Source organism: Otolemur garnettii, unplaced genomic scaffold (assembly GCF_000181295.1).
Source record: "Otolemur garnettii isolate 467f Iridium unplaced genomic scaffold, OtoGar3 scaffold00081, whole genome shotgun sequence".
Lineage (NCBI taxonomy): Eukaryota > Metazoa > Chordata > Mammalia > Primates > Galagidae > Otolemur > Otolemur garnettii.
In genome coordinates this window covers 5,686,968-5,695,691 of record NW_003852476.1, presented here as the reverse complement: position 1 = coordinate 5,695,691, position 8,724 = coordinate 5,686,968, and the positions used below count along the sequence as shown (strand labels likewise).

Below are 8,724 nucleotides of genomic sequence, written 5' to 3'. Positions count from 1 at the left end.
GGGGGGGGGATTAAAATTGTTCCTATTTAAAAGCAACATAATATTATATATATAAACCCCTAAAGAATCAATAAAACAAACTGTTAGAACTAATAATTTCAAGATATAAAAGTGACATATAAGTTCTATTTCTAAAAACAACAAAATATCTGAAAATGAAATTAGGGAGTAAGAATAGCAACTTAACAAAGAAGGTGAAATACTTGAATACTGAAAACTACAAAGACATTGATGAAAGAAATTGAAAACACAAATAGAAAAACATGCCATATTCGTGAACTGGAAAACTTAACATTGTTAAAATGTCTGTCCACACTAACCAAAAGTGATCCACAGATTCAAAACAATCCCTCTCAAAATCTCAACAGAAATTTTTACAGAAATAGAGAAAAATTCTACAATTCATACAAAACCACAAAGGCCATGAAGAGCCAAAGCAATCTTGAGAAAGAAGAACAAGGCTGGAAGCATCTCATTTCCTGATTTCAAATTAAATTACAAAGCTACAGTATTCAAAACATTATAGTACAAGTCACCATATATTTCAAAATATCTAGAAGAGAAGAATTTTAATGTTTCGAATATAATAAAATGATAAATGTTTGAAGTGATGGAGATCCCAATTACCCTGACTGACTGGGAGGGAAGGAGGGAGGGAGGGATAGATGGATAGCAAGAAGTGTGTGTGTGTGTGTGTGTGTGTGTGTGATCTAGCACTTCTGGGTATTTATCTAAAGGAACTGAAACCAGAATCTCAAAAAGATGCTCACACTTCCAGGTTCAGTATACCACTGTTCACAATAGTCAAGATATAGAAATGACCTAAATGCCAATAGACAGATGAATGGATAAAGAAAATGTGGTATAAGTGAAATATTATTCACTCTTTACCAAAGGAGGAAGCTGGCTTGTGCCTATAACCCTAAAGTGATCATAGGAGGCCAAAACAGGAGGATCTCTACAGCTTGGGAGTTCAAAACTAGCCTGAGCAAGAGTGAGACCCCATCTCTACTAACAACAGAAAAATTAGCCAGGAGTGAAGGTGGGCACCTGTAGCCCCAGCTACTGAGTAGGCTAAGCCAAGAGGATCTGAGGTTGCTATGAGCTATGATACCATGACACTTTATCCAGGGCAACAGAGTGAAACTCTGTCTCAAAAATTTAAAAACTTAAAAATAAAAATAGAGGAAGTCGGGCCTCTTTTCTGTGGGCCTAGTAAGCATTCAGATACTTCAGGATAAAGCTGATTATCTCCTTTCCAGCCACTGGCTGCCGGAAACTCATTGAAGTGGACAATGAACGCAAACTTGGTACTTTCTGTGAGAAGTGCATGGCCACAGAACTTGCTGCTGACGTGCTAGGTGAAGACTGGAAGGATTATGTGGTCTGAATCGGTGGTGGAAATGACAAGCAAGATTTTTCCATGAAGCAGGATGTCTCGACCCATGACCAGGTCCATCTGTTGCTGTGTAAGGGGCATTCCTGTTATATACCAAGGGGAAGTGGAGAAAGGAAGTGCAAATCTGTTCGGGGTTGCATTGTGATGCCAATCTGAGTGTTCTCAACTTGGTAATTGTAAAAAAAAAAAAAAAAAAAAAAGGAGAGAAGGATATTCCTGGACTAACTGACACTACAGTATCTGAGTGTCTGGGGCCTAAAAGAGCTAGTAGAATCTGCAAACTTTTCAATCTGTCTAAAGAAGATGATGTTTGCCAATACGTTGTGAGAAAGCCCGTAAACAAAGGTGAGAAACCTAGGACCAAAGCACCCCAGATTCAGCGTCTGGTAACTCCACGTGTCTTGCAACATAAACGCTGGCATGTTGCTCTGAAGAAACAGCGTACTAAGAAAAATAAGGAAGAGGCTGCAGAATATGCTAAACTTTTGGCCAAGAGAATGAAGGAGGCCAAAGAAAAGCACCAGGAACAGATCACCAAGAGATGTAGGCTGTCCTCTCTGAGAGCTTCCACTTCTAAATCTGAATCCAGTCAAAAATAAGGATTTTTTTTGAGTAAGAAATGAGTTCTTAACTCCAAAAAATAAATAAACAAATAAATAAAAATAGAAAAATTTGCCAAGCATAGTGGTGGGTGCCTATAATCTGAGCTACTCAGGAGGCAGAGGCAGGAGGATTGGCTGAACCCAGGAGTTTGAGGTTACTGTGAGCTAGACTGACACCATAGCACTCTAGCCTCAGCAAGAGAGTGAAATTCTGTCTCAAAACTAAAAGAAAAAACAGAAATAAAAGGAAATTCTTCAGTGAGCAACAGAATCTTGAAAACATTATGCTAAGTGAAATAAGCCAATCACTGAAAGAAATATTACATGATTCTACTTATATGAGGTATAGAATCAAAGAGTTAAATGGCTGTTGCTAGGGGTTGGAGGGAAAAGAAATGGGTAATTACTAGTCAATGGGCATAAAATTTCAGTTAACCTAGATGAATAAATTCTAGATAATTTGCTATTCAACAGTCAATAATTTTAAATGTATAATACATGTGTTAGGAGGGTAGATACTATATTTAGTACTCTTACCATAATAAAAATAGTAAAAAGAAACAAAAATTAAAGATGGAATAGTTATAGACATCCTGACTTGCAGGTGCCTATAATATGTCCAGAAAAATGTCTATTAAACATATGGAGATTTATGGACATTACTGGGAGATCAGGAGAAAAATAGTGGGCTACAGAATCTCAGAGTAATCAGCAGAAGGAATTAACTCATAAAGAGAATCAATGAGAGGAATCAATATTTATAATACAAGACAGAAAGGAAAGATAAGGTTATTAAATGGATAAAACAAGAAGGGAAGAGTAACACATGAAGAGGAGAATGGAATGGCTTCAGAGAAGGCAAGTGTTTGAACAACAAGGAACAGACAGACACTTCCCAAAGATGAAATGAGATTCAGCTCAGCAAAAAGTCTATTGCCTTTGACCACTGAGAAACTGGTAACTTCAATATTTTCACTGAAGACATAGAATGTGAGTTTTTAGACAAGGTAAACCACATAAATATTGGTTGGCTAACTAGCTGATTGAATAATTTCAAAGTCACCCCTCATTAAAAGTCAAACATTGGGGGAGGACAATGAAAAAGATATTGAATAGAGATACATAAAGCAAGGAAAAAAACTAGAGGCCATTGTGTTCTTTCTCTCTAATGGTACTACCTTACCCAGTTATTCTCCCTTTCTTTACCACTCACTAACAACCCATCAATTGGATGAACCATTTTAAACTCAAAACTTTTTTCTTTTTTTTTTTTTTTTTGAGACAGTCTCTCTGTTGACCTGGGTAGAGAATCATAGAGTCACTATAGCTCATAGCAACCTCAAACTCCTGCATTCAAGTGATTTTCTTGCCTCAACCTCCGGAGTGGCTAGGACTACAGATGCCCATCACAACACCCGGCTAATTTTTCTATTTTCAGTAGAGATGGGGTCTCGCTCTTGCTCAGGCTGGTCTCATACTCCTGAGCTTAAACCATCCACCCACCTTGGCCTCCCAGAGTGCTAGGATTACAGGCCTGAGCCACCACACCCAGCCTTCAAAATCTTTTTCTAATCTATCCCTACCCCTCCATTCCTTAAGTCATCTCTGACCTCATCTATATAACTGCATTAACTTCCAACTGGTCTGCCAGACTCCAGACATGCTCCCCAAAAAAATCACTAAATCTGTCCTAATAAGAAAGATATCTTATTACCACCTTGCTTTAAACCCTTCAACAGCAATAAACAACCACCAGTTTTATAACATTGTTCTAAGGAATTCCTAATAAAATGTATTAAAGTAAGGCCAGGTGCTATGGCAGGTGCCTATAGTCCCAGCTACTTGGGAGGCTGAAGCAAGAGAATCACCTAAGCCCAAGAGCTGGAGATTGCTGTGAGCTGTGACACCACCGTACTCCGCCTAGAGCGACAGCCTGAGACTCTACCTCAAAAAAAAAAAAAAAAAAATGTGTTAAAGTAAACCAGAGAAAAATTAAACAGATAAGAATTCAGGATAACCCTCATCCCATTATCAATTCAACCACAGTATTCCAAGTAAGCTTTCATTTGAAGAACAGTTGTACCCACTAAACCTAAAAACAATTGGTGTATATAAGCCAAAATTACTTGTCACAATGTATAAGGTCTTACATGACCTAGGTCCTTTTTCCTTCCCCAACTTCAATGCTCTCTCCTTCTTGAACTTTGGCGGCATAGTACTAAAAATTCTCAGAACTCCTGGTGATTAACCAGGACTTCTTGCCTTTGCTCAGGACTTCTGGCTGCAATGTCTTTGTGCCAGCCTCCCAACCTCCATCCCTGTTCCATCTTCTTCACCTAGGTAACTTCTACTTGTCCTTCAAGGCTCTATTCAAGCATCACCTCACCTAAAACCCCTTTCTCAATTTTCCAGAATGGACTAAGTATTTTTCCTCCATTCTCCCATAATAATAGGTACATATTTCTTTTCATGTGCTTATAACATGGCATTGTTATACCATGAAAATACCTGGTCTCTAAAGAAATGAGAGCTCTTAGTCATCTTTGTATTTGATATACTCACCAGATGTTCAAGAAATATTTATTGAACTAAATTTTTCTGGCCAAATTGTTAAGACATTCTACATAGTAATCTCGGCTACTCATGAGAATTCAGACAACTGAGAACATAATTAGACTCAGACAACTGAGTCTTAGCAAATCTTCACTAAGACTCTGTTTTCAAGATTAGATCGCCATTGTTCAGTTTTTCCATAGCCACAGTTTTTCCATGCCAGCTCCATAAAACAAATAAGATCTTCTCAGTGGACAAATCAGTAATATTTCTCTATGTCAGAAATGGGTCACTTTAAGTGCCTAAACAATCATACAAAAGAATGCATTTTTCTATTCTTTGATACCACTGAACAGTGAGACAGTTAAGGCCATTCACAGAGACAGGAAAGGCTAAGTTGCTTACCCAACATTAGTAAAAAGATATCAGCCATATAAGCTCATATACCGTGGATCGCTTCAAGGCTTACTCTACCCAGTGATGCCATGCTTACTGATAGATGTTAACTACACCATCCTTAAAAATGTGGTCCTAGGTCTGTACGTCAATACTAAACTCCCAAGTAAGCATCACTAACAAGTATAATAGTCTGTATAGAAGGCTCAACTATCAATTATACTGACTACACACCAAAACACTTAACATAAACATAAACAAATGCTAATCATTAACACAATATATGCCGTATAAACTAATAAGATAAAGGCATTCCAAATAAATGTACTGTAACATGTACATTATATATAATACTCTATCATTATCAAGATCTCAGTTAAAAATTACTGGTTTTGAATAACACAAGCCAAATGAGGTGGCTCACACCTATAATCCTACCACTCTGGGAGGCTGAGGCAGAAGGAATGCTTGAGGTCAGGAGTTCAAGAACAGCCTAAGCAATATAGCAAGACCGTGTCTCTACCAAAAAAAAAAAAAAAAAAATTAGCCAGGCATGTTGGTGCACACATGTAGTCCAAGCTACTCAGAAGGCTGAGGCAAGAGGATGACTTGAGCACTAGAGTTTGAGGTACATTGCTCACCCTGTCTAAAAAATAACAGTAATAATACAACCATCCTAGAATTACATTATCCCTTCATTACAACTCTCAAGATTATTTTCCAGCTTTAAACTATGGATGAAAAAGGCACTAACTTCAAAGAAACAATCTTCTATCGTTATGTTATATAGGGCTAATACAATATTGTTACCTAGCAATATATATTTTGCACACATCTCCTGATAAACCCACAGAAGGCTACTGAACAAGGAGAGCAATGTTTACAGCAAACTGATGCTCTCAGAAATGAGACACCCTTTTAAGAAAGCTAGAATGGGTATGAATGGAATGAGATTATAGTGTGAATTTCTTGAGAACTTTAAGGCAGGGGAGAAATGCTTAAGTGAAACACTATAAGACAGTAAGACAAAAGTGTGGTCTAAATACAAAATGAAAAAAATAAAAAATAAAAATAAATACAAAATGAAAATATAAAGTTACATGATCCAAATATAGCTGGATCATTATTACTGATTATTAGGAATATTACAAATTCCTAATAAAGTACCTCAAATGAGGCCAGGCATGGTGGCTCACACCTGTAATCCTAGCACTCTGAGAGGCCAAGGCAAGTAGATTGCCAAAGCTCAGGAGTTCAAGACTAGCCTGAGCAAAGCAAGACCCTGTCTCTACTAAAACTAGAAAAACTAGCAAAGTCTGGTGTCCGGTACCATGTTATCCCGAAAACAAGACCTACCCAAAAAATAAGCCCTAGCAGGATTTCTATGCATTTGTTGGTCTGCATAGCCACACCATGCATTTCACTGCAGAGAGGAAGATACCCCCTGAAAATAAGCCCTAGTGTGTCTTCTTGAGAAAAAATAAATATAAGACAGTGTCTTATTTTCAAGGAAACACAGTATCTGTAGTCCCAGGTACTCGGAAGGCTGAGACAAGAGGATCGCTTGAGCCCAAGAGTTTGAGGTTGCTGTGAACTATGACACCACAGCACTCAACTCAAGATGACTGAAACGCTGTCCCACCCACCCAAAAAAAAGTACCTCAAATGTCATTACCTCTGCTTTCCCCCAAAATTAGAAAGCCAGACTACACTCAAGAAATAACAGTAACTAAATTGTACAAATTAGACAACTGCATATCTGCCTACACAAAATTTTCTAAATACAATATATTTTCATAATGAATCTTAAGTCTTGAAATATTTCAAAACAAAACAAATTTCAGAAATAAGATAACTAAAACAATCCAAAATTATGTTTACATGTGGCAAAGTTAAAACAATGAAGGTAACCAATAGAGAAAGTAAAGTTAAGCTTAGCTGACAAACTTGTTCCTCTGATTTAATTTTAATTCCCATGTTAGGTTCTAAGAAACAAAGTTGTTTTTTGAATTCCCATGTTAGGTTCTAAGAAACAAAGTTGTTTTTTATCTCCCTCTTAGGAGCTCCTTCAATATTCATCTGAATTTTCTCCCTCCTTGAGATGAAAAAGAAATTAATGTCCAAGAATAAAACTGAACCTCCATTGTTCTGTGACCACTGCCCAAAACCACCTAACAAGAGAATTAATGTATAATAATAATGCATGTATAATGTGCACATTTTTGCCCAAACTTATGAGGGAAAAATAAAGATGTGCATTATATATGGATAGTACTAAGTCTGTATCTGTATAAATTTTTTTAATTCTTGTATTTGTTTGTGCATTAAAAATATAACTCTGTGAAACAAAAACAATACCTGCATACAGGGTGGTGCCTGCAGGGTAGGGCACTGGCCCCATACACCAAGTATGGCGGGTTCAAACCCAGCCCTGGTCAAACTGCAACACAAAAATAGCCAGGCATTCTGGCGGGCACCTGTAGTCCCAGCTACTCGGGAGGCTGAGGCAAGAGAATCGCCTAAGCCCAGGAGTTGGAGGTTGCTGTGAGCTGTGACACCACAGCACTCTACCAAGGACAATGAAGTGAGACTCTGTCTCTAAAAAAAAAAAAAAGAAAGAAAGAAAAAACAGTATCTGCATACAAAATATTATCCTGTAACACAGTAACTGGTTTTGTTCAACTTATGACAAATTTGAAGTGAAAACACATTTGGCCAATAAAGAGAGTGTATTTCTCTTCGTATACTTTAGGCAGGAGCTGGTAGTCTATCTGATATATTTACAAAGATTATTTCAAAGTCCCTTGGAAAATGTAAAATAGTTTAACAGCTTTTAGCTAATAGTTACTACACATGCTAAAGAGCTGGCAACAGAGCTATGGAAAAATACTTTGGATCTCCCCCCACAGAGAGCATCATCAGATTGTGGAGGCAGAAGAGCCTCCTGTGGAGTGTCTCCAGAAGCCAAGATAGAAAAAGGGAATGAGAGGAAAACCTCCAAAGTGGCTGGAGGTGAAGACCAGGATTCTGGAACAGCATCAAACCGGGATCTCTGTTTTGTCCAAGATGACACAAGAAGAGGGTAAAAGAATTGAATGAGCAAGAAATATGATGGTTTCTCAGGGATACCCAAATGGTGCTTTAACTTTATGAAGTGTGAAGTATGAGGACACAAACAAAGCTTGCCCCAAATTTCCAGCAGCCTATGAGAATCAAGTTTTAGAATCTCATTGTTATGTTACCAGTCTTCAAAAGACTTACCACATTGAACTTTTGCAAATGGTTAGCATGGATGAGGTCCCACTCACATTTGATGTGCCATCCAGCAGAACTGTGGACATCAGAGGAGCAAAGACCACAGCTGTTAAAACTAGTGGATGTGAGAAAACACACTTCACTATTGTTCTAGCCTGTTGTGCAGATGGGACAAAGCTACCAGCATCTTTAAAAGAAAAACATTTCAGAAAGGAAAGAGTCCAAGTGGAGTTATTGTCCACATGCATGAAAAAGGATGGATGAATGAAGAAGGTATGAAAATCTGGTTTAACAATGTCTGGTCACAAAGACCTGGAGGATTACTTTAAAACCCAGCTTTGCGTGTTTTTGATCGCTTCAAAGCCCATGTTATACAAAGTGCAAAAGCAAACACAGTGGTCTTGAGCACCCAACTTGCTGTAATACCTGAGGCTACCCTACCAACCGCAACCTCCTGATGTGTCTGTCAGCAAACAGCCCTTTAAGGCCCCAGTAAAGAAGGAGTGGACATCTCAGATG

The 8,724-nt window shown here is 38.0% G+C and overlaps 1 protein-coding gene and 1 pseudogene across 1 annotated transcript in view; one reads left to right on the top strand and one right to left on the bottom strand.

Annotated features, from left to right (window-relative positions):
* LOC105887400 overlaps positions 1-1,998 on the top strand; it is a 4,403-nt pseudogene extending 2,405 nt beyond the window's left edge.
* MNAT1 (MNAT1, CDK activating kinase assembly factor) overlaps positions 1-8,724 on the bottom strand; it is a 242,265-nt gene that overhangs the window by 172,650 nt on the left and 60,891 nt on the right. The gene's annotated exons all lie outside the window — the stretch shown is intronic.